Genomic DNA, 26999 nt, shown 5'->3' with positions numbered 1-26999 from the left:
CCTGTATTTATTGAAGATAATCCCAAAAGCAAAATACAAGGGAAGCTCTATGGAAGTTTGTGCAGAAAGTTTGTGTCTCTTTTCGATGAAACTCATCTATCTTAGTGAAGTCTGTCAAAAATCTACTGCAAAAAGATTAGCATATGATATTGTTAAACTGAAGTAAATGTGTCCCCCGTATGTTGATTTATTTAAATTGGGATGTAAATAGAGCTATGCATTTTCTATACAGGGAGGTAAGTTCAGAATAACCTGTAGTTTGAATTTATTCCGTGTTCTTTAATAATTTGCTAAAAGAATGGCCTTATTCCAAATTAGCTTAATTCTCTGTGAGATAATTCCATGGCTGGAAAAAGCTTGTATTTGAATCAGTATTTACTTATTTTTTTAAGAAATTAGACTATATATGGGAATTTCAGTTGCCAAGGGTCAGAGCAGGGTCAGGAACAATGAACTCATTTATTGCTGCTCTTCCAGTTGAAGATAATGTGGAAGGATCTTAGTAGTCTAATGAAGGTTTTTATAAAGATAGCTTAAAGCCCATCAAATGTGCCATTATTTGATAGATGGTTGAATGCATTTATTGTCCTGTAAATAAAATTGTTTGTTAAGCAATCAGCTAGGTTTTCCGAGTGCTATTATCACCAACTACTTTTCCTTGAAAGGAAGCTGGTTTTAAAAAATATTCTCATTCCAGGACTGTGTCTCCTCTTTTTTTTTTTTTTTTTTTTTTTAATGTTTATACCAGCAGAAACTCCACTGAAATCTAACAAGTCTCTGTATTTAATCTGATGTAACTAGGAGAATAGAATTGGGCTTGATGTCTTGATATGTGTATCATCGGAATCCTGTACAACTTGCACCATTGCGTAATACATCAAAATTTGTCCTGCTAGATGAACCAGGAGAGGGGAGGGAAGCCATAATAGATTTAATGTTTCCAATCTGCATATCCAAACATAAGATTGCATTGCTGGACTGGGTTTATCTACCAGAGCTGTAGCTGGGTAATCCACAGGGTTGGTGCACCTCCTCTCTCTCCTAGTGTTTTAAAAGAGAAGCTGATATCAGTGCAATGACGCCTTAATGAAAGGGATAGTTAGTTATTTTTGACAAAAGCAGAGGAGTGGGGAAGCTTCACTGCAAATGATTTTTTAGCATATTTGGGTTCTGCTGTGAAACAGTAAGCCCCCTCTATGTTTGTATTAAAATTCCTGACTGAATACTGCAGCCAGTTAGTATCAAGTCTTAGTGGTCACTTAATTTTTTTTTTCTAAATGTAAAATGCTTGGAAAATTTTGCAGAATAAAGATCTAGTGAGAGTTATCATATACTATTCATTAACTGGTTTGTTCTTGATTGCTGGGTTCCTTACCTGGTACTGTATTTTTAACCATTTCTTAAATAAACCTAACGTGTTCTGTACCAGGAACTTCCCCTTTAACTTGACTTGTATATTTTTATATGCTTTGTATATGTATCTATTCCTTTCACAAATAGAAACAATTCCCTTGGCTTTCTAGCAAGTAAATTTTTTAAGTAGATGGAGCTTAGAAACTCAAGTTCATTAAGACTCTAGGTGTGGATTGTGCCAAGCTGAATCGGAAGAGGTTGATTTAAACTGTTTACAGGTTACTGCTTCAGCTTTAAACTGAGATGTAATGTTCGTAGTCCTAGTCTCCAGCTCATGAATGGAGCCTGGTTGTCTCCTTTTACTTATGTTGAGGTGTGCCTTACCTGTAGCGATGGTTCCCCTGATTTCTCGTGTGATTGTATGCAGAACAAAGCAAGTTTTGGAAAGCATGAAACCGGTGGGATCGGACCCTTGGTGAATTACTTTTTGTGCAGCCTGCAAGTTCACCACCTGCCTTCCTCAAGCTCCGGAGCCTGGGATGCTACTGAAAGGGGCAGGTAATTTTGTGGATGCTTCAGTGGTACCAGCCACTGTGGACCACTTCGTGGTCTCTCTACATTGCCAGAGCAACACGTTGCCCAATTCGTGTTGAAGTCGCGTGAGGAGGAGGGTAACACAGAAGCCAAGAGGCAATGGGGGCTAGGAAACGTTTCTTGCAAGCGTTTTAATCTGGGCTGTGTGCTGCAGCCTGGGGAGAAGAGTAAATTGCCAGATGGTACGCTTGTCACCATCTTGTCCTCCTTACCCGTCTGACAAGAAGTTTTTGCAGCTCCTTGCTTCCCTGATGACAGGCTCCTTTGATTTGATCTAGCCTGTTTTAGGATGGCTGGGGGGTGGGGTGTGCACGACCGGGAGCTGGGTTTTGGTGAACTGTATTTGGTATGGTGGGGGGGATGTGTGTGCAGTGCCTTCGCCCCTTGAATAGCAGCTTGTACCCGAGTCAAAATTCTGGGACTGTGGTTTGGTAACACATTGGGTTTGTCACCTCGGTAGGATCACCTGCAAGTATCAATGTCGCAATGTCTATGCAGTAGTTTCAGAAGCTTGCTCCGTGGAAATCTCCTTTTCTCTCTTAGGTTCTCCTTGATTTTAAAAGAGAAGTTATCTCAAATGGCTCCCTGTCCAAGGGATTTCTGGGGTCTGTTTTAGAGAGATGAGGAGGGTAAACACTTCTGTTCAGACTTCATTCTTGCTGCTTCTACAAAGCAAATAAAACCCTGTGTGAAGGCTGAGGTGTGATACCCGGTTCAGAGGCTTGTATAGCAAATAGGCAAATTTTTTTTCATGCAGGGATTAGCCCTGCTGAAGCATACTGCATAGGGACCTGCTGATGCTAGAAAAGAGCTTTTAAATTCATGGTTGGGAGGTTGTAGCACCTTACAGAAGCTTCCCAGGCATTAGGTGGGGCTGAGGGGCTGCTGCTCCCCACGTCCCGTGGCAGCTGGGACTCTCTGCTCTGATCCTTCAGTACGAAGTGACCCATCTCCTGCTTGCTGCCCTCCTGTTTTGTGGCACTTAGGTTAAATTAGGCAGGTTCTGCTTTATCAGCCATGGAGGAGGAAAGACCTAGAAGCATGCTGAATGGTGATTCAGCCTTGCTGCAGAGGTTCAAGGAATCTTAGCATTTAAAATAGATTGTGTGAATGATGTGAGTGGTCTCCAGCCTTTCCAAACTTGTAGGAATAAAGGCCCTTGTATGCAGTGGCTAGAGCGGGGATTCCTGGTCCATGGCTCAGTCCACTGTAATGTAAATAAGAGAGATTTATCACAGACAAGCTGGACTGGATGTGTTTCAGGCACTCGTCTAGCCCATCCCTCACTAACCAGTTCATAAAACTCTCCGGTGATGGGGATTCCACATGTTAGACAGGAGTTTGTAGGCAGGTCCTGGATGATCTGCCCTCCTTACTCTTACCTTCCCATCTTTTGGCACACCTGCTTATTTTCCTATGTCAGATATTTCTTGCAGACGTTGTTGATTTTTCTGAATCTCTTTCAGGGCTGTTTGATTTGTATATGATTAGAAGGAAACCCAGCACACATGTCTTATGCAGTGCGAACAGCTCAGTGCACTTTAGTAGTCAGGATCATAGAACATTTTTCTAAACAGGAAGAAAAAAAAGGAAACAAAATTAAGTAACCTCACATTTTTGTTTAATTTCCTTGAAATGTGCCCTCAGAAAGGGTAATAGTGGTCTTAGTGTATATAGCTACCTTAAAAAAAAAAAATAAAAAGAAAACACATTATTTCTAATCCTTACTTTATCCTTGGAGTTGGATGATGAGTGTTTCAAAGTGTGTTCTGTCAAAGCTTTTCTGACAAGTAATGATATTTGCTGTGAATCTTAAATGTCAAATGATAGGAGTATTTAGTAAATTAATTCATTTCAAAGGATTAGACTTTCTCTGCAGATTTTTTTTCTGCCTTATTTCCCTTGAATCTTATAATTGCATCTCTCTCCTGTACCTGCAACACATTAATAATCTTCCTTTGCTTTCATCACACTCCAGTAGCTTTGGTTTGTTTTTATCAGCTGCTTCTGATCCTTTTGGCTTGCTTTATTTAAATCAGAAATGGAAGCTTCAGTGGCAAGGTAATATAGAGCAAGTGATAATAATATGTAATGATGCCTTCATTCTCCTTTTTAATCACCTCCTCCCCCACTCTAATGACATTCACACGAGAGCAAAAGTAAACAAAGAGCACATGTATACAAAAAAGGGAAAGATCTTTATATTTTGCTGAGCTTTCTTATTGCTGAAATGATAAATGCTAGATTAATGCTGGGCTCCGTGTACGTGCTCAAGGAGTGAGATAGAATAGTCTAGAGATTAAGGGCTGCAAGACGATGCTCATGGACTCTGCAGTCTGACCTCCCATATAGCTGAGATTATATTGACATTCTTACACTAGCCCGGAGAAGGTGGTAACGGGGAGCACGTGTTACGTTTTTCAGAGTTGTCTTGTCTTGATTCTCATCCTGGAGAGGCCAGCTGTACTCACCACCAGAGCAAACGCTCTGCAGCAGGAGAGGTAAACCCCAGCTAAGCTCAGCTGTGTTTTGGTGCCAGTGCCATTGGCAAATCTGTCTGTCGCAGAAAAGGCAGCACGTACCCTCTGCCAGCGAGCACCTCGGAGGCTGTACGGATCCTGCTGGGGCTCGGGGGCTCCAGACCACCCCTGGGACCTGGGTGAGTCCTTGACTTCTCCTTTGGTTTTGCTCCGTTGTCTTCAGCTTAACTTCTTTCCGCCCATCTTTTGTGAATTCTCTGATGATTTCAGTGGGTGGGTTGCTTTTCCTTGAGGGAAGGGAATTGGCCTTTTCCCACTTCTTTGTGATAGAAAAGATTGCTCCCGTTGTCAAGCCATTGGGAAATATAAGAACAATTATGAACACGGAGTAACGTGTATACTACAATAATCTGGGACTGTACTAGGTATAGGCAAGGTTGTTACAACACTTGATCTCGTTTGTGGGTGTGACACAACTGTACCTTTTTTTTCTCCTGTGGCAAAGCACCGGCTGATGGTACAGAAAGAGGCATTGAGATATGGAGTGAATGAGTTATTCCTTAGAGAGGGATGGCCCCTTCCAAGCATGTGAGATACTAGGAGTAGTGCTCCTCTGAGCAACAAGAGCTGCCTCAGCTCTTCTGCCCTTTCTGTGATAGGAGAAGGTAGACCTCGGCTCCTTATTTCTGCAGTCCCAAAATGTTGGGTTTATGTATATTGCTGAAAAGCTGTGAACCAACCCTGGCAATAATCATATTCTGCATTTGCACCCCAATTCCTGGCTGGCAATGTGACACAGAACTTTTGAGAAGTGGAAACTAAGGGAAAATCCTTTTTGTCCCCCTTTAAACTTCATATTAGTATAAAAGGGTATTGAGGACTGAAAAGTGTTCATGCCAGGTGACATGCCTACTCCAAAACCCACTAAGCGTTTGAGACATAGAAGTCCTGCTATGCTCCAGGATGTTCTTTGTAGCTTTGCTTTGGCAAGAGCTATTCACCTGTCCTGAGAAAGAAGAAATAAAGAGAGACTTCTTTTCCAATTCCAGCACTGTTATTTATAAATGGTCCCATTGATTATTCCTGCTGGTTTTATTGCTGTGGTAGCTGGAGGAATAGGTAATTCAAAATAACCTTAAATTTAAAGAGAATTAGTTTAACATCTGGTTCCAACCCCACTGAAATCAGTGTAAAAGCTGTTAGTGATTTGAATGGGACTCGGACTGGACATTTGCATCTTAAATCCACACTTACCCGAGAATGCACGTGATTTAGGTACTTTGTGCCTTTCTCAGCTATCTAAAGTTATGGATGTGTGGACCATGTTCAGTTTGGGGGCTTCAGTAGGGAGTGGAGTTCATTGGTAAATAGCAGGATATTACAATCACGACTTAACAATACTCTGATAATGTTTCATAAGAAATTTGTGGCCAACATAGATTTTACTTTTTCCTGTTGTTTTTGTGATGGACTGCAGTATTCTGTCCCTGAATGGGTTATGCTCTTTTGTTTGGCTGGGTACGTGTGTTTAAACCCATAGACAGGTTCAGCTTGTTTTAAGTGGACAACATGTTGCGTCGTTAATATCAAATGTTAGTGTAAACTATTTACAAGATTTCTGGATGGATTTTAATCACATTTAATTAAGGGAGAGGTTTCTTACCTAAGATACAGAGTGTGCATTACTTCTATCGCATTGTCAAAAAGTGGATTGGGAGATCGTACGTGATCTCTCAGATAATTTTTTGACTCTCTCTTGAAAGTGACCTCTTGTCCACAGACAATATAATGATGAAAATATATCCCTTAAGCAGTAACGTGAGGGGAGAGAAAGAGAAACAATGGTCATTGGTCTTTTAAGACAGGTGAAGTATAAAAGAGGTGTCTCCTTTGCTGCTATATAGACAAATTAATTGTGTGAATTTTTCAGTGTTAAGTAATGAATGATAGTCTCAGTCTGTCATGTGGCAGGTTTTTTTAAGGTTTGTGTCTATGCAGTGGATTGACTTACACCATTTTCTAGATAATAAATGGACCTGGACTACAGAGAAAACTCGCTGGAATATCAGGTTTCCTCTTTGCAGTACAGTGCAAGCAGGTCTAAAGCTGAGCAGGCAGTGGGATATTATATTTTTATTACGATGCTCTTCTCTCAAACATATCACAATGACAATAACAAAATTAAGAAAACACATTGTGGTCATTGCTTTTGTTCATGTTGCATCTGACTGGGCTCAAAGACTTCAATTTTTGAGGCTGTCAACAGGAATGTTTCAGAAATGCTAGAGTAATATAAAATTCAAATGTGTTTCAAAAGACGAATAAACACACTGGATCAGATCATCCCGTACTGCTGCGGGGTTATATTTCCCTCTGTTCAGAAATCCAGAGTCAGTCAAAGGTGCAGCCCGTACATGGGGTTTGAGGCGTGTCTCGTCAGTGCATCGGTGTGATGGATCCCTGCTGCTGTAGAGGGCTGCAGGTAGGAGAAGGAATAGGCAAGTGGGTATTTTGGGCACTGACTACAGGCTTTGAAAGTCTGATGCTGTATTGTTTGTAAATGAAGCTTTTTGTTCCATGAGATTTACAGACATGTTTGGGCAAATAAAACATCTAATTTGAGTGATCTAATTGCTGACTCTAAAATGCTGTTTGCACATTACACTGTTTAATTACTTCAGTCTAGTAGTTGTCTAGCAATGTCTCAATCTGTTATATCTGCCAGAATTAAGGGGGGAAAAAAAGAATTTATTTGGGTATCATTCACTCTGCAACAATTGTGTGAAGCCATAAATGGAGAAGCAATGTTTGTCCACTTTAATATTTTTTGTGACAGTGCCACAATAGCATAAAATAAGGAAAAAAAGTCAGTGGAGCTTCTCTCTAAAGTTTTATGGTTCTTGACAGCAGTAATATGTAGTATGAGAACACAGTTCATAAAATAAACGCTAACAAAATACAAACTAGCATAGCCTTTTCATTGTTCCAACACAGCTCTTAAGATGAAAGGAAATTGTATGTGAGCATAAAGGGAAGAATATATGTAATTAGCCACATTGTGTACTCTGCTCTACTTAATTCAAATTCTAAGTGAGAGCACAACTTGTGTTAGGTTTATATATAGCCCCCTATAACTCGTAACTCTCAGCAATCCTACCGCAGTCATATACGTTCTGCACAGTGGATGAAAAAATAACAAGGCTGGCTATCTCTTCAGCATATCACACTCCCTAGTATATGTGCACGTGCGTGTTTGTAATTTGTTGTCCTCTTGGTAATGCCTGTCTAAGAAAAGAGCTGGAATGGGAATAGAGTCTCTATATAAAGCTGTGCATCTTAATCTTTTAAAATCAAAGACTACCTAACCTTGTGGGGAATGATACGAATCATTACCACAGTATTTTCCTTTTGCTGAGTTCTTAGTTGGTTATGAACATTTTATGATCTTTTATTCCTTTGATCCTTTCCAATATCAACTGTTTGCACTTGTGGGAACACGTATCTTCTGCAAATGTTTCAAGGGGCGTCACGCAATGTCTCAAAAGTTACTAGCTTTGACTAGGAGGAGGAATACTGATTCTTTAGAGAATGCCTTCTTGAAGAACAGTATCTCCCATAGGCCACGCAGCTACGAAATGCGACATGCTTGGAGTGCCCCTTTGTTGCCTTCTCCCATTTAATGTGATCACCACCCTGGTAGGCACAAAGAGAGCCTAAGAGAAGCATTTTATTTATTTTTACACTGAGTTGGACCTTGGTGTCACGCTTTTCTCTGTGTAACTGGCTTCTGCTGCTGCTTGGGAACTTTGGGTATGAAATGATAAATGCTGCAGGAACAATGTTATTTATATTTTTAAGAGCGCCATGTGGCATTGGTTTGTTTTGAAAGAGCTGCATGTGTAAGAGAAGCATCTGACCTTTCTGTAACTTCTCAAATCTTGACTCCTTTCCTCCCCTCCTTCCAAAACCTCATCTGTTCACAGCTGAAATCCTAGTCTTCACTACAAGTCACAGCCGGTGTTTGTTTCTGAGGGATCTTTCCTGTGTTGCAAGACAAGAACTAGCAGAGATGTAAGCACTGAAGTGTATTCCCTGAAGCTTCTCTAAAATGTTTATGCCAGTGGCAAAGATCCTGTTTGACATTTTAGCACAATGGAGTTGAATGCAAGAGCTGCAGGCGACTGCCACACATGCTGCTGACATTCACTTGTCTGCACTGGTTGGAGGAGGAGAAAACTCCCATTGCACTTGGTCTCTGCTCCTAACTTGCCAGACGCTAGGCTCCTGTCTTTGTTAGGCTCTGCTCTTAAACTCAGACTACGTTTTTGTTCGGATCACTTGGACTGCACCTCAGGTAGCGGACCCATAGGCACTCCGGAGCTGTCAGGTCGTGTGCTGCTCTGTGGCCACATCTCAACTCGCACCAGGCTGCTGGGCACGTGTTCCCCATCCTCCAGGTGTGATGTACTCGTGCTTTCTGTGCAAGGAAATTTGGGAGCACAGCCTGGAAAAAAGGTGAGGGATTTTTTTGACCAGATCTCCCATCTGGAAAACGGGGAGGCAGGGACCCCAGAACATGCTGCTGCATCGTGTCAATATTGATGGTGCCTTTAATAGGTCTTTCTCATTTCCCCAGTCTAACCACTGCTGACAAAGAAAAGAAAAAAAAAAAAAAAGAAGAAAAAAAAAGCTGCATCTGCAAATGAAAAGCTGATGCTGATTCACAGGTGGGTCTTCTGCGAGCAAAGTAGTCTTTAGTGACCTGGTAGGATAACTTCAAAGCACCCACACTCCTTGGATATGATATTTAACTGAATTCTGACTTGACTGCTGCTGGCCCTCTCTCAGATCCTTCCTGCATACATCTAAATCCTTTCTAACTCCCACCCCTGCATCAATCGTCTCTTAACCTGTGTCTGGGCGTTACTTTTCATTTGAGTTGATTGGCCAGTCCAGGGGAACAAACTAATGCTCAAGTTGGCACTGTTAGCAGCTACTAGTGTGACCACTCCACACCACAGTTTATTCATGTTCTTGTCTTCTGAGATTTTTTTGACAGCTGTGGATGGCTGTGGATCTAAAAGTAAAATATATGCTAGTCATGTTGTCTCCTCATCTCACTTCTAAATAATTTTTGAAAGCTGCAGAAGTTTTAAATTGGCAGTGGAGTTGAACAAATTAAAATCCCAAATCGGAGCAGGACTTTTCAGACCCTCAGAAATACTGAAGATGAAAATGTGGCTAGAAATAATAGTAGTGTCTTGGTTCTGACCATATTGGAGACTTGAAGTCTCTTTGCAGTCTTAATTCTGATACAGATGTAAATTTTCTCCAGTGTTGATTTTAGACTTTATTATTTCTCCTGTACTTAATAAAACAGTCCTACTCATATGTATCACACTCATCTATTCTTGCTGCTACAGGGAAAGACCTCTTACTTCCCCCCTTCTCTTTCCTCTCTCTAAAGAAGTGAAGGAATTCTTAGTCATTTGCATTCTGATCAATTATATTTATTTTGATTGCAGTATTAGGATTGTCCCAGTTGGTTAAACATACTACAGAAATGCACTGTTCTTTAAACGAGAATTAGTTTAAAAGTCTCCTACTGTTTATGATATGCTTTTGCTTTTCTATTGAGCATAATTTTAATAAATCTCCTCCAACATTGTCACTTGGGATTTTTGTAATGTGCTAAGATATTTTCCAGTCTTTCTTTGACTAGGTTAATTTTGAGGTCTCGTATGCTTTATTAGCAGTTCTCTATAGCTTTGGTGTTGTACAAAGCAAACAGGTATTAGAAGCTCTTTCTTTAAATATGTATTTTGAGAGGTACCAGTAATGATGAGTAAAACAGTTTGCACAAAATAGAAACTGTTTTGTCTTTATGGCTTACTGCAATATACCTTCTTCCAAAATATTTTTGAAACTGTAAAATTTGATAGGTTTTTCCCTTTTATTTTATTTTGTGCTCCTTCTATTCTTTTAGGCCCAAAGAATCCAAGTTCTGCACAAGAGTTGCTTTCACATACTCGAGATTTGGAGATTTGAGGTGGGTTCTGAAATTCCTTCGATGTTTAGCCACGTTCATCAAGAGAATGAAAGCAGCACTAGAAATAGCAGTATTCATGAATATTCATTCCATGTCTTAGATGAATTGAGTTTGAAAAAGTGTTTGCAACTGATTTATAATCAAAAATGTCAGAAATGTTTAGCAAAAGAGCCAATTTCATTGTAAATGTTGCAGAAAATTTCCAGAAAATTAAGTATTTAATTTTTTTAATTAGACACTGTGGAAACACAGAATGTCTCTTCCGTTTCCTATAAATAGCTTGTCTTTCTGATTAAATTATTAATATTGAATAAACACAGGAGAGGAAGGAGAACAGTCAGTGACTGATAAAGAATAATTCAAGATGGAATATGTTTATTTAGCTCATTCATGAGGCAGTTTCAACCTGCTGATACATTCTTTGAAAATTTGATGTTTAGTGTGAGTATGTGATAAAACAGACTAAATTTAATAACCACAATGAAAAATAGGGAAGGTTTGCTTGGATTTCCTAATTGGCCAAAATTATGTATTTTTATTAACTTTTAATAAAATAATTCATAAAATTTATGTATTTTTTAAGGAAACATAAGGTTTGTGACATATGGAATGGTGGCTTAGGACTGTTGCATCTTAACGTTTTCAGTTTCATAGACTTTATAGACTTTTTTTTCCCCTGAATTTAATTAAACTAGCATTATTTGCTGCTTAGCATAAAGGTGGCCAACTATACACAGATTGGGATAAATAGAATAACTTTTCAAGGCATTGACTCTCAAATTGCATAACTGATATATTCAGTTGCATAACTACCATTGAAATAAAAATCGTATTTCATAAATACGTTATTAAATGGGTAAGGCCAATACTCCCCAGGAAATGACACTCCTGATTCAGGGCAGAAGTTAAGTTTATATCTAGGTTATATGATTTAGAGTTTTGTGGGTTGAATCTTGTACTGTTGAATTCAGTCGCCTTTCTCTTGGCTTCATTACAAGTAGGTCCCAGGTTTTCCTTGGCTAAATTATTATACATGGATACTGGTCATGCACAGTGTAGATTTTTCCATGGAAAAAGAAACCTGTTACTAACAATTGGACATTTCATAGAATACTGCAAATAAACGTGTCCAGGACTGAAATGTGTGTAAAAGACTTTGCTTTTGACAACTTGAAATTACACTCACTTGTATGCATTTTAAAATCTGGGAGCAAAAAAAATAGCAACTCTCACCTGTCAGAGCTTGTCAGTGCTGCTCCCTAATCTGCCGGAGCTTTGCTGCTATGAGCAATACACCATGAGCTAGGAACTACAACGGAAATATATTGGTGGTGATGCATATAACATGTAAGCAGACAGTCATCAGTCACCAGATTTGCCTAATACTGAAGTTTTCTTACTGAAACTATTTTGTCTGTTTTCAAGGTTTTAACTCTATCCTGTTGTTTTTTACTGCCGTTCTTACATAAATGTACAAGTTGTGCCCTTTAAGAATTCATCTAATAAATCTTAAGCTAGATCATAGTTATGCTGTTTAGATATTCCTGTTGTCAGTCATGAAGATTCATAAGGAGAGGTTGGGATTATTAGAGGGACCTAAAAAGAGGTGGAGAGACCTAAACGAGAGAGCCCTCTAGTTTCAATTTTGAAATTAGTAGCCTAAAAAAAAATGGTTTGGTGCTTAAGAATACACACAGATATTGAAATTTCTGTATTGAATCACAGTTGATATTTAGAATGGAAATAATGGAAAAAAAATGGGGTCTCAAGACTGAATTAGACTCTGTAAAAAAGAATTTCAGGGGAAAGAACGAACTATTTATAATACAAAATCAAGAGGGATGGCTTTTTACACTGATAAAATAATGAATTCTGCAGTTTTCAAACTAATAACAGAGAAAAAATTCCCAGTTGACATCAATCAAAAATTGAAAAATTTGCTGTATGAGAGGAGGCTAAAATGCCTTGTGGACAGGACAAAAAAGATTTTTCCAGGTAATACTGAGGGGTTTTTTTCATTCTAATATGTCAAACCCCATTTCATTCCTCAATAAATAGTACGTGTGTTAAAGCAGCCTTTTTTAAATGTGGAGAAAAGTAGAGAAGGAATGTGAGGTAGAGAACAGAGGTCCAGAGCTCCCCCGAACACCTTTAGAAAGTATCTGGAGATAATGGACCAAAAAAGGACAAAAGAATCCTTCTTCGTGACACGGTTCTTCTCAGAATAATAGTGAAATAACTTTTAGAACAATTTTTAAACTATTACTTCATAAATGTAAAATGCTTTCTAGAATTACTCCATATTTTAAATTTCTTTCAGAAGGCATAAGCATTCACAATTTCTATATGCCATGGGCAAATTCACTGTTGCTTTTAATTTTGTGCATTATAATGAGTACATAGAAAGGCACGATCCTTTTTCCCAGATTTTGACTCTGAAATGGCAAGTTTTTTCTGTATCAGTATCAGCATTTGGAATCTGGCTGTATGACTGTGGATAGGTCTTCCTTTTAGCTGATAAATTAACAATACAGCTGCTGTCCATTTTCAATGCTTTAATTTCATACCTATTTTAGAGATATGTCTAGAGGCAAAATCCATACTTGGGCCTTTCCTCTGCAGCATTGCAATGTCTTGCATATTTCTCAGAGTTAAAAATAAGAACTATGTACTTATTTACATTCTAAACTTACCTACGGTATACACTGCATGCTAATGAAGCTGTGTGCTTTGGGTTTTTTTCTTTCATGGACTCATTTTAATAAATGACTGCTACTGCTTTCTTTTTACCCAGATTTTCCTCTTTTTGAGAGGAAAAACTCAACAGAAACTCTTTCATGTCTTTGAAGTCACTGGAAATCTTACTTCTCTAAAAGTGGGAGGCAATCATTTTAGAGATTGCTTGAAGTTTCTAGAAAATTGAACCAAGTAGATAGCAGCAGGAAATTATGAAAAATAAAAACCTCTGCTAGAGAATGGCTGATGTCTTGCAACATGACCTAGTTCTAATTCATTTTTTTGCATCTGGGACACAGCGTTGAAGGGACAGAGTTGAATCCTGCTGCCATAGGTGAGAAGCATCCGTCAGCTCCGTAACGAACAGGTACGCGAGAGCGTTTGCCACGCAGACCGTGCGGGTGGTGGTTTCTTGGTCGTTCAGCCTGTCCCCAAGCCGTACGCATCGTTCCTCTTAGAGTTCTTCGTGTTTTGGCTGCTGCGCTCGTGCTGCTGCCTCGTACCTTTGCTCCTTGGATTGTCTTCTTGACTTTCGCTTAGTAAAAGGTGAGAGCAAGATGGTTTTGACTGCGAGAGCCAAGGTCTCCCGTATTTCCTGGTGATCCGCATTGGTTTTGACACAGCTGGTTTCTATCTCCGGCTGGTCTATGCTGCAGAGCTGAGGGAGGGATTCAGCCTTGCTATCTTTAGCCGTCCACAAATTTGCTGACTCAGGTGCTTCTATATTAAGTGCAGACAGAGAGAGAGAGGCACTTCTAGACCCATGCTAAAATAAGAGGAATGAATCGCCTTTCAACGTGCCAGCCTGATGCACAGTCAGCACCAATGTGTAATGCTAGGTGTTTAGCTGCCGAATGAATTAAGTTTTGTAGGTCGATTCTTGTGAAGAAGGCTGTGTCTGCAAAAGTACGTTGCAAAGGCAGCCTGCCAGTTAGCTCTGGTTTTCTTTTATTCTCCACGCAACTGTTTGTGTTCAAAGGGAGTGAAAACAGCATCAGAAGGTAAAAGTAAATAGTGGCATATGTTTGCCATCAGGTGACTTATATGTGCGCACCTTCATCTTTCATGGCTTGGTACGTAAACAGAAAGAGCAGAGTAATAGGTCAGAAAGTTAACTATTAGCCAAATATCAACGCTTGCTGATGGCGATGGTTGGTGTGTCACTGCTTTGGTGGCTTTCTTGAGGTGCTGCAGGTGTTCTAAGCCAGTCATCAGTACCTGATACAGCCTTTAAATAAACTCATCTATCATGAGTATTCGTGTTCGGGCAGCGGTTCGCCCAGCTGTGCTTAGACTGTGGGACTGAACACGTCAGGAGATGGCAAGTGCCACCTTGCACGGACAGGCCCAGGAAAAAGTTTCCCCAGGGTTGTTCGTAACGTCGTCAATGCAAATCAACGGACATCTTTTGACAACGCGGGGGGAGGTAAATGTGCTGTATGAGCTAATATAAATTCAGGCCGTGCAAAATCCCTGTGGGCTCCAAAGCAGAACCAGTGTTTGAGGAGGATTGCAGGTAGTCCTGTGGTGATGGAGGATGAGAGGGATGAGCATCTGACCAGGTATAAAGGGTTTAGAAGATCAAATGCTTTGCTTCTGTCAAACTAAAACCAAAAAAAAAGGCTTTTAATTAACAAACTACTTAATGAAGAGGCGCAGAGAACAGAAACGTTAGCGTTGAACTTCTGCCCCCTCGCGAGGGGTTTTGAGCCTGTGTGTGTTCTTGCTTTATCTCCGCAGAGCAGACACGGTTCTTTCGTAGGAAAAACTCTGGAGATGAGCACATTAAAATGTCATCTCACAAGCAGGGATTTTAAAATGGGATTTTAACAGAGTATTGCCCAGGCAGGCCATGAATAGTAAGCAGAAATATAATGCGAAAGGAGACCATCTTACTTAAATGAAATGGGTTTCGTTAGCCAACCTTTAAACACACTAGTTACAGATAGACGGAAGTTACATGTAGTATTCATAAGCTTGTTTTTCCTAGTGGGTCATTTTGGTTTTTATACTGCAGATTCACCCTTAATGTGAAGTTTTCAGAATCCCTCTAGTTTTAGATGATTAAGCATTCTTGAGGGGGAAACAGATAGTCTTTAATTTAAAGGGTAGTATGCCTTATTGGCATTAAAATGTAAAAAATTAATTATTGTAGAGCTGATAAAAGTGACATCAAGGAAAATAAACCTGGATCTTCAGTCAAACTTGAATTCATTTAAACAGTCTGTATCTCGGTGAATCCCGCTTTTGTACCTCTGGTATGGTTTTGGTTTTTCTTTTTGCTTTTTTAATATTTACTGCATTTTAATTATTTATTATATATAGCCTGATGGAGGTCTTAGATTTTGTTTGCTTCATTTCATGTCCCTGAGAAGATGGTGGTACATCTGTGTCTTCCTAGTGCGCCCTGAAGATAAATTAACTGGAATGTGTGATCTAGACTAAAACACAGAAGCCGCACAGGTACTGAGGTAGCACGTCACTGGGGACACGTTGTATCACGGGACATGGCAATGGACTTCTGGCTGGTAATGGTCACATATCGAAACCTCTGCAGTAGCTGCAAAAGCAAATTCACCTGTGCTGCCCTGATTTCTAAACCATTGCCCGTGGAGGCACTTGTTTCTTTCTGTGCTATTCCATAGACCCTGTGCCCTTGATTTATTTGAAGCATTTATACTATACCGTGCATGTTGCTAGGGATGTGGAAAGAGTGAGAATCAGGGGAAGGAAGAGAAGCATTACATTGCATTACAAAGTACACTGTGCTCTACAGAGGTAAATGTACCTAGCTAGCATCAGAGATTCCCTGTGCCGAAGTTTTTAAGCGAAAATCTGAAGCGGCACTTTGAACTTACCTGTCAGTAGCTCTCTTGTATAATAATTTGCCTGTGTTTCTTCTAGGTGGGCTTTCTCTTTGGGATTTGTGGATTTTAATTTTTTTTTTAGACTGGAATATTTGATCTACTACCTCCTTTTCACATATGTATTTCCAAGAAAAATATAGGCCTGTATCTCCAAAATACACCAAATCTGGGACGATTTAGGTCCAATTGCAATCAGTGATGGTGTTACCAGAATTCAAATCCAAATTTGGCTTCAGATTGCAAAACATCCCCAGAATAAAACTCCCTAGAGTTTAAAAATGTGTGCTAATATATTCATAGTAATTTAAACGCCAAGCCCTATGTCTGTCCTTGGGCTGAGAGTCTTAAATCAATAATGTGCTAGGGGATTATTGTTAGTTGAAGAAAAAGTATCATCAGCTACAGTTACACAGGTGACTGAGAACTGTGAAATCTAGATGAAAAAGCTCAGTAGAAGTATCATTTAGGAACAAAAGGGGGACAGGAAGAAAAAAAGCCCTTGGCAGTATTCGTGTATGCCGTGTATAATGCCATCTATTCTGTTGGCTCCTTAAGGCTTTCTCGTATTCCTCCTGTCCTGTTGCTTTCTCTTACCCATGTGGGTGAGATGCTCACATATTGCCTAACTGAAAGTACCAGTTTTGATTTAGTGATTTCACCAGATGTCAGACAGCTGAGAACCTGGCTCAGGTTACCTTTTTCTGAAGGTACGTGTGGGTGACTGACTTCTGTGGACTTCAGAGAAGATCGGACCTGTACCTGCTTGAGAGGGCTGGAAAATGGAAGTCCTAATTCTTATTTATTGCTGGTGCAAGACCTAACTCCATTGAATCAGGTGATTCAACCCTTCTTTGAAAACCGCAAATGAAATGAGAACCAAAAGTCGCTGTTTAGTAACCTAGATAATGGATAATTCAAAGTATGACAGAGGCCAATAAAGGGTGAATTCTAATTGCACAGTCCCAAGAAAATAATAACCCTTTATGATAAATGCTCAAAGAAACCACAGTGAGATAACAGTTGCTTGCATGTCTGCTTGGATATTAAGATCTGTTATTGAAAGCGTAAACACTGTCTGTCTGTGGATACAGTGCAGTTTGCATAATTGAAACACCAGAGGGGACAAATTTGGTTTTAAGGAATTGGCAATGATACAAAGTGTTCAACCCTCAATGTTCGAAACCTCCTGAAATTGGCTTAAAAATGAGACTTGACAAATAATCACGGTTTCCTTACATTTGCCTTCTGAGCCATTAGATTTGGGTCACATATTGTTTTCTCAGTCATATAATCGCAGGACTCTTGCAGCTTGAAGTATACCTGTTATTGTCTGCGTAACAATGAAACCGTGAGAGCTAGCAATAACCTAAAAGTGACACTGAATCTTAAAAAGATAGAATCAAATTTTAGAGTTTGCCAAACAGAACTGTCATTCAAATCAATGGGACTTCAACAGAGCAGATGATTAAAAAGGGAAAAAAATACAACTTTTGAGAGCTAGAAACTAAAATTGATGCTTAGAAACGGAGGGGAAATTTTGGTTAGCTTTCAGCTGCAGCCTGTCTCCCATCTAATCCAGTAGCTGCTAATTCATTAGGATAACCTCCGAGAGGATTGAGTCTGTATGAGCCGGTACGACATCCAGGAGCGGCACTCGGTGCCTGCCGACGAAGGCAGAGCGATCGCGGCCGGGGCGGGTTTCCAATCTGGCATGGACCAGGTTGGGCTCGTCTTTGTCTTCACGGGGGCTGCACGCTGCCAGTGTCATTCCCGGATGAAAAGCCTGGTATTGGGACCTCCACGGAACGCGGTGGTGGAATAAATGGGTGGGATGCGCGATGTCTTTTCCCACACCCACTCCCTCCTCTCGCACCCCGGCTCTGCTGAGGACTGGTATCTCCTCTCACCTCTCTGTTCTCTCCCACCTCTGGTTTTTTGTTTTTTTTTTTTTTGTTTTTTTTTTTTTTATTGTTTCCTTTTAAATTTGATTTAATCCTTCCAACACTTATCCCAGGGATGTGCATTTTCAACGATAATCTGTTTGCAAGTCCTGGGCTAGGTCTTTTGCTCCCCAGGGCGTATAGGTGGATTTCTCCTGACACGATTAAAATTTGATCCAACTTCTTCAGACCTAATCCCTTTAGCTGTTTGAAGCCATTGCATTTCGCTCTCCCTGAGTCTTTTCCACACTCTTTTAGATGATCGTACGCTCACTGCATTCCTGAACAATATTTCTGCTGCTTTGATGTGTCAGAAACGGACTGTTACGGCTGACCCAAAGTCACGGCAAGCCTGAGGCTAGCACCCGGTTTGTCCTTAGCCATATTGCTCTTCTCCTGTTGCCGCTGTACGGGATTGCAGAGGGCCCTGCAGATGCGGGGCTCCTCGGGTAGCTCCTCTACCTGTGCGTCCTTGGCTTTAGTGGAGCCTAGTCAACCGAGCCAGCTCTTGCTCCGTCTCCTTCAGGCTGTTTTTTGGCTGTTTAGTGCCCCACCAAGAAGCAGAGTGCAGAAACACGGGTTGGCGACTGAGGTAGGTGGGAATAAACTTTCAGAACAGAGATGGAGAAAGATAAAAGATATAGTGGGATTTCTTTGTCAGCGTCAGCTGGAAAGCAGGCACAAATGTAAGGAGGACTGAGATTTTGCCGGGCACTCAAGGACATGGTTGTCGTTAGCAGCTGAGACTTGGCAATAAAATGAGAAGTTGAGTAGAGGGGACTCTGATAAACTGGCTTGCGTGGGTGTCGTGGCCAGTCGACTGTGGGGACGAGGAGCAAGTAAATGCTGAGAGGGGAAAAATGGGCAAGGAGGACCTGACAGACTGTGGGAACAAACGTGAGAAATGCAGGCTTTGGAGAACAACTAGACTGATGGTTTAAAGCTGTCCAAGCTCAGATGTAAAGTCCCCACAGGGACATTAACAACCCTTCCAAAATTCGGTCCTTGGTAGGACAGAAGGGACTTTCATTTTTATGTGGAATCAGTAAGTAGCTGACTAATCCTCTGCTGCTTCTGTTGTTCTCTATTTTGGGGCTAGTAGTAGTAAAGCTCAAGAGGAAAAGGTTTTAATCAAGTTACTGGTCTATTAATTGCAATGCAAGTGGAAGCACCGGGGGTAGAGCTGGCTGCATACAGTTGCAAAAATTCAGTGCTCTGAGAAGAACCGTACACCGAGAGGTAGACACCTGACAAACGTGTAACTTTTCCTGTCTTCTGCCGCACTGTGTAAATTATGTATAGCAGCACAACATTATTCCTGGCAAAATATTCCTGTCAAGATATTGCTCCTTGTAAATCATCAGAGAAGGTGAGAAACAGATGCTTGTGTTGCTAAGACAAGCTGCGCAGGTCCCACTTAAGAAAAAGTTGCTCTGAAACATCTTGACACGTTTGGGAAGTTTCAGGTTGCTTTGTACCCTCTGTAGTAAAGACGTAGTATTTTGGGTGTGGTGCCCCCTTGCACAAAATCATCACCTTTCTCAGTTCATCCTAATGGGAATCTGGTGCTAGGGCCTGTGTGCTACAGCTGTGCCTTCAGCGTGGGTCTGGCAGGGGTCCCTGGCTCTGCTCAGATTCCTTCCATTCACTGTTGCCCTTTTCCTTCTCTGGAGGAGGAGGTGTTTGCAGAAACAAGCTCTCCTTCCCTCCAGTCCATCCTTTCCTTAGTCGTCAGCACTGTAAAATCCACAAACAAAACATTGCCTGCTGAGTTCAAACCTGCTACACACAGCACACCAGCAGGCACCCTTGATGCAAGATGGTTTAGCTCCAGCTGATAATTCTGCTCCATTGATTTTTACATGTGATTTGGGGAGAAGCACTGGCTGCACTGCAGATGTGGTCTAGCTCCCTATCAAGAGCAGTGAGAGCGCTGGTGCAGAACAGCAGTGGCTGTTGTGCTTTGATACCTGTTCTTTAATACTAATAAATTTGGTTTTGGGAAAGAAACCAAACCTGGTAGGGCCCTGTTAATGGGTTTCCCGTGGCCTGGCGAGGCAGGGCGTATGCTGCTTGAATTCTTCCCGCTCCGGCTCTTTCCAGCTCTTCCCCCGAGCTGTGGTAGTAATTATCTGTTTGGGGTGCCTGTGATATTCCTAACGTGAAAGCACATTGCTTTCGCTACAGAAGAGCTCCCCCAGCTCCCAGCAGGATGAAGCCCAGGGCCCAAGTACCTCGACCACTGTCACAAGGTTGGCCGTCCAGGAACAATTGATTTCTAAATGTGTCTGAACCTTGGGTGACCTGAAATATAGCAGCAAGTATTACAAGCTGGGACATCTGGTGGACAATAAAACTTTTTTTTTATTTGTTTTTACATGAAGCAGCTGTACTTGAGCAGATGACCAGGGGCTGTGCAATCAAAGTGTGAATAGCTGAATTAGCAAATTATATTAGGCTTCTTAGGCACTTATTTGAATGCTGCATGCTCTTTTTTAATTTTGCTTTATTAACATCTACCAAAAACACAGCAGTGTTGGCATTATGGTTATTAGTGACTTATTTGCTTCATTAAAATTTACAGCACGTTTTACATTCACCATCTGGGACAGCTTCTCCCATGTTTATGGTTAAAATGTAACTTAGAGCTAGGCCTAATAGTCTAAAATAAAAGATTTTATAGATAAAACTCTTTCTTCAGATGCCAGTGTTACCTCTTTTCTATAGTGTGCAAACAGAATGCTATTTTGCCCAGCCACTGTGGTACAACTTAGTGCTAGGATACAGACAAATATTTCTGCTTTCAATAAAAGATGTTGTTGTATGTATGGAAAAGGTTGAGCGTGCTATTACTTGGAAAGCTGCAGCTTATGGACTGTAGCTGGGGAGGGAGTTGGACTCCTCAGAGGACCCTCTGGGTCACTGAGTCTAAACCTCTGTTATTGCAAGTAACTACCTGGGATAATCCCTTTCCAAAGGCTTGGAGTAAGAATAAGCAGTGCAAGAGAAATGTGAATGCGTTGAAAGGCAGTGCATTTGAGCACGGCTCTGATTTGAGTTGCCTTGCTCCTAAGCATTTCAAAGCATGGGCAGAGTATGTTCAAGTATGTTTTTGCTTAACTGCATACACGTAGCTTTTAATTCTTCCTCCCTTTTCTTGCTCTTCTTTACTGTTGAGTAATGAGGATGGGAAACCCACTTTCTTGTTTATTCAGGCTGGGAATATGGAAAAGTTTTGTGCTGAGAGAGCAAGGTGAAGGGAGGAGCGGAGAAGTGTGATATACTCATACCAAGAACATGTGCTTTCCCTGCTGTTTTGAGTCTGAAAAAAGTAAATTCAGAGTTCAAAACAATATTATTTTTTTTTATGTTACGCCTTGGGATGCCAAACATTGTAAATTAATTTGTTGTTTGCTTCTCCCCATGCCCCCCCCCCCCCCTTTTTTTTAATTCTCCAAAGGAAGTGTCCCTTCTCCAGAAAACAAAATTTTGAAACAAACAAAAATAATAAAAATTAGAGTCCTTATCAGCTCTGTGAACACTCAGGTCTTCACTGGGTCACCGCCTGAAAGTGGATTTCTTATGTGGGACCTGCAGACACATTTTATCCCAGGATCTTATGTGTTTACATGTGCACTTGTGACTCCTCCCTCATCACATTTGTTCTTTAGATGTGTATCTCATCTGACGGAAGAGTGACAATAAGTGGACATTACTGGAAGTCCATCCTCTTGTATGCGATTCTGTACTGACGCCTCATCATGACAAACATCTGCAGATCCTTTTGATTTCAGCATAGGAATCCTAGAAATGCAGTTATACAAGTAGACCTTTCTGCCTTTGCTGCTACAACTCTCCCTTGGCTTCAGCATGAAGTCCATGCTACCTCTTTTCTTCTTTAAAGCTGTTGTCTCTAATGGATGGGCATTTTTTCATTTTTCCTTTTTTTTCCTTGCATCTCACAATTAAGACTTTTCAATTAATCGTTTACAGGTGGAGCTGTCTGGAACTACTTTAGAAGGGAGAAAGTTATGAATAAGTAGGATTAATAATAATCTGATCAAAGTTCTTAAAGTTTTTCTCTTTGAAGCAGATTTCCTATCTTAATACCCTTGAAAATGTACATACCAGTAAATTCTGAATAAACAAGAATGAAGTGTGTAAAATACATGTAATGTTAATTGTGCTGCATAAATTCAAATGGGGAGCAGGTTTCAAATGTAAGTTCAATTTTTCTACCTCTTGTGTAGCTTGAATTCAGCTGGAAAATGGATACTAAGGTTTTTTGGTTTTCACCTGCATATGTGATTTCATATGTTTAATTCTCTAGTTATAGGACTTGGTTTTTCCCACTACTTACACATATGTGCCAGAGCTATGGACACTTCTTTACTTCTTTGTAATTTTTGTTGACTCTAAAATGGTTATAAATTCAATATTTTACAAACCTTGCTTTTGTTGAAATAAATGGCTACACTCTTTTGACTTCTTCGTAGACACACTTTGTCTCTGCTTCTCTCTTTAGACTGCTGAAAGTGATTCCTGAGATCCTAAGATGACCACAGGGCACTGCCAGTTTTCTTTTCCTAGCACATTTGTACTCTTTACAGTTTTTGACATGTACTCCTTGTCCTTGTCTTGAAGGTGTCTTGGCTTCTGTTGCCTATCAGTTTCTCATGTTCCTCTTTAGCACTTTGGTTTAGAGTCCTTTTTCTTTTACCCTTTCCTTTCTCTTTTTACCTCTACCTACCCACAGCCTTTTTTGCTCGAACAGTGATTGGAATTAGAGCATACAAAAGCCACCTTCCTTGTCTTCCTAGTTCTTTCTGGTTTTTTACAGATACGTTAATGCAATAGACTTGGCAACTGAGGGTTGCCTGTTTGTGTGTTGAGTTTGTTTGTGGGAGGGCTTTTTCTCTCTTTCTCATACTGTGTTAGCCTGTGTGCTAACAATATGAGTATGTTTGAGCTGCTCACGAAGTCTAAGCCTCTAATGAATAATAAAAACAAGATGAAAAAGAGTTGTTACTACAAAATCATCTTTAAGATCCTAGTGAGCATTTGATTTTTGGATGTGCTTGTCCTGAATAATGCAGAACGGGTGTGTGAAGATAAATGAAATTTTATTTGCTTGTGATGTGAAGTACTACAGGTTGATAGAGACCATTAGACAATTAATTTTTAAAAATCTTGGTTTTGCTTCTGGACCCTTGAGCTCTGATTGCAAACGTAATGGAAGGGCTTGTTACTATTAAGTGAAAGTCAAAGCTTAATGTTGTTAACATGATTTATTTTAACTGTGAAGATCAATACTTAGATGCAGTTACAGGCAGAGCTGAATGCTAAATTAAGTATGGGCTCATGAGGGATATAACATAGATGTTCTTGCATTATGGAAATGCAGTTCTAACATGTTGCCCTATCTTCTCTATTCTTTGAAACAATACTGTTAAGCATACCTGTTTTAAAGGTCTTTCTTCCCCTGGCCTGGGTAATGGTCCTACATCAGTCTTATGCCCCATAATTTGAGCCTCTGCTTTCAGTCAGCTAGAAATGAAATTTGTCTGACCACAGCTGAGTTATACAACATGTTATTGCACATAGGAGATGGACAGTTCCTATATAATCTCCGTTTTGAAGCAGTTATTGAAAGTGTGGAAGACATGCAAGAGAGGGAAGATCATCTAAAAAAAGCAGAAAATACAAGGTCACAATCATGACTAAAACTTTTGCACGTATTCTTCTTTGAAGTGACATAGTTCAATGTGCCAGGTTCATACCTATTCTTGTCATTCACAGAACAAAATATAAAGTTACTTTCCATCTGGATGAATTGGAATATGATTTAAAAAACCCCAAACAACAAAACTCAATAAACGTGAAGACTGAAGCTCTCAGCTGATGAACTGTCATCCCATCACTGGGATTTGGCAAATAAGATACTCAGTAGAAGGAATGTGGGATAGAGTTCAGTAGACAGTCATCCAGACGCTGTGCTTGCAAGGAGGATGGTCTTGTCTTGATTTCTTTGCTCTTGAAAAATCTCTTGGTAGAGATCAGCATCAATATACAATGGTCTATTTTATTAGTATAAAATTTACAAACATAAAGCTCAAAGGGGTGATCTTTTAACCTGTGGCAAAAACTTCCAAGTGGAATGTTGGAATTCCCATCTCCAGAGACAATCTGGATGAGAGACTGCAGTAAAGTGTGAATTTTCAGCTTCATATATGTGTAATCCCATCTCTTTTTGAGAAAACACTTAAGCAAATGTTTAAATTCTAGTGTGTGATCCCATTGATGTACCATTTGAAAAATTATGCATATGTGTTAGAGTTTCATTGAGTAATATTGATGTTATTTGAGAAACAATTGTTTTTATCTTTCTTTTTAATATTTATAAAACTATGAACTCTGGCACTGTTTGCAAGCTCCGGCTTTGTAAATACCTGGATACAGCAGAAATCTCGAATATGGGCTTTATATGAGAATATATGGGATTCACAGCCTTCGACATCTGTCTGTCCTTCCTCACATGTGACCCTGTTTTCTTTGTCAAGTTCCTCCCCCTTCTTTCTGTAGTAATATGGAGTCCTTCTGCTTGTTGCAACTCACTTTTCAGTGAAAACTTTTCAATTTTTAGGGTATAAAACATAAATTGTGCTTGGCCATATATATAAGTATAAAACTGAGGGGGATAGGCATTTCATAATTCTTTAATGCCACTCTAGTATTACAGAAAGCACTGACTGATAGATGCTGCTTTTTTTTGAACAGTGTAATGTTTACCTGTGTTTGCTCCAAAACCCTCAAATTCCATCTTCATGTGAACACTAATTTTAGGGGCAGGGGGAGAAGCAGGGAGGAATGGCTATATGGAAAAAAATCAGACTGGACCTGACCCTTTCTTCTCTAGGTTTGGTTAGGTTTCAAGTTCCGCCTCTGCCTGCCAGGTTTGTGATCTCGGTCAAATTATTTTGCTGTTCAGCCTTTCTCTTGCCTTCCACTCCTTTCTGTTTCCTTCATTTAGATTGTGAATTCTTTGGTGAAGAGATGTTGCATATTTATTTCAGAATTGTATATGCATACAGAGGCAAAGTTTTCCCTGTATGAAAGGTAACTGCTGGGTGTACTGTTCTCCTTCATACACGTAAAAAGTAAATACATCTTATTTCTGCCATGACCTGTTGGCATACTCCTTCAGCTGTGTCTGTTTTATTCCCTTTGAAAGCTCCAATGTGTTTCTTTAACACCCACATTTTAAGTAGTCTCTTCAGCTGATATATTAGGTTATTTTCTTTTCTGAATGTTCCAGAGCTGTTCTGCCATTAAACAGGTTAAGAAAGGAATTACAAGCTTCTACTGAATTCCCAGTACAGAAGAGTCCTGTAAGAAGCTCATATTTTTTTTACAAGAGAAAACAAACCAACCCCCAATGCCTTGAGAATCTTATTCTTTGGGAAAATATACTTGTTTCAGCAATTTTTAGTGATATTCAGAATTCAAATATAAAAGCACCAAGGCACAGAGGCCCTTGTGATTGTATCAAAGACGACCTTGAGAGACAGGCTGCTCAGTTTTCAGAAGTTCAGAGGACTCCAGAAAACAGCACCCTGCTTAGGGTCTGAGGTGAAATTCTGGTTCAAGTCAAGTCGATGGGAATTTTGCAACAAAGATGCAACAATTAAAAATCACTGTCATCCTTAGCCAGATTTTTTCCTCGAAGACGTGTTAGACATACCAGCAGAAAGTACGGTCTGGTGCATGGGGAAAACATATTTGCCTATTACATAGACATACTTTCCTCTTCCCTCTCCTTATTGTACCATCCATTACTCTTTCTGCAGAAAAGTGTTTTCTCAATGCTTTTGTGGAAAAATATAATTTTTTTAAATGAAGAGTTAGGCTATACAGATAACTTTTTTCCTGTTACGTTTTTGGAAGGATTATACCCTTTCTCCTCTGTACACTGTTATCTCTGAGTGAGTAGGAGAAGACAGACACGTTTAGCCAAGTTTTTATGCATGACAAATGGTTCCATAGCTAACGGTGGCCTGGAGAGCAGTGCCACTTTTGACTTTTCCTCAACAGATAGTGCTTCCCCCCTACCCCCACCTTCTCTCCCTTATTTTAGCCTTTGCTGTAGGGCCTTTGAGATTGGATGGGGAAAAATAAATTGTGAGGTTCTTTACCATTATTGTAAAATGAAATCTTGGAGAGCTTTATAGGGTCTACCAGCAGCTGTTAATGAGGCTTTATTAACCTCGGACTATGTAGCATGAAATATTATGGTATAAATAAATGTGGTGCCAAGGCCAAGCTGCCTAATAAATGGCATGATAGAGGGGATCGTGTGCCTAGGGGGTTATGACATAGAGCCTTTCCCCTCTAAGTCACTATTTTAAATTCACCGTGGGTTGGCAGTGACTGAAGGCCGTTATTATCCAATGGCTTTTAAATAGGCTGTGTGAAATAAATTGGAGGTCTCAGTTCATTTCCTTAGGGAAAGAGGTCTATGTTCCAGCTGACAGTAATTGTCATCCAAATTCAAGACTCGGCCCAGGAACTGCGCTTGGAAAGGACGTGGCCACTGAACAGCTCTTTTGGCTCGTACACCCTTCTCAGGGCTCTAGAGCGTTGCCATGATGTGGTGCGAGAGTTAATACTGTGGGCTCTTGCAGAGGCTCATTCTCTGGATAAGCAAAAAGCTTTGTTTCAGACCATTACCAATAATATCCTCCAAGGGCTTCTTTCCATACCCTGCTCTGATAAATTAATGCTATATTTAATAGTACTCTTGATACAAATAAATGAGATAACTTATGGAAATAGGTATAGCTATGGTGAATATAATGAAGTATGAGGTCCTTTGTAATTACTAAATTCAGTTATAAGGAATAATGATTTATTATAAAGTCTTGCTTGGTGGTGAGGAAGAAGATAGGCAGTTTGCAAGTCTATTTCTAACTTTTAAGTGGAT

The 26999-nt window shown here is 40.1% G+C and overlaps 1 protein-coding gene across 3 annotated transcripts in view; it reads left to right on the top strand.

Moving 5' to 3' along the window:
- The window catches only part of GPLD1 (glycosylphosphatidylinositol specific phospholipase D1), a 489207-nt gene that overhangs the window by 242878 nt on the left and 219330 nt on the right, over positions 1-26999 (top strand). The gene's annotated exons all lie outside the window — the stretch shown is intronic.

Source organism: Accipiter gentilis, chromosome 20 (assembly GCF_929443795.1).
Source record: "Accipiter gentilis chromosome 20, bAccGen1.1, whole genome shotgun sequence".
Lineage (NCBI taxonomy): Eukaryota > Metazoa > Chordata > Aves > Accipitriformes > Accipitridae > Astur > Astur gentilis.
The sequence above is the reverse complement of the archived record's forward strand: the minus strand, read 5'-3'. Positions and strand labels throughout refer to the sequence as shown.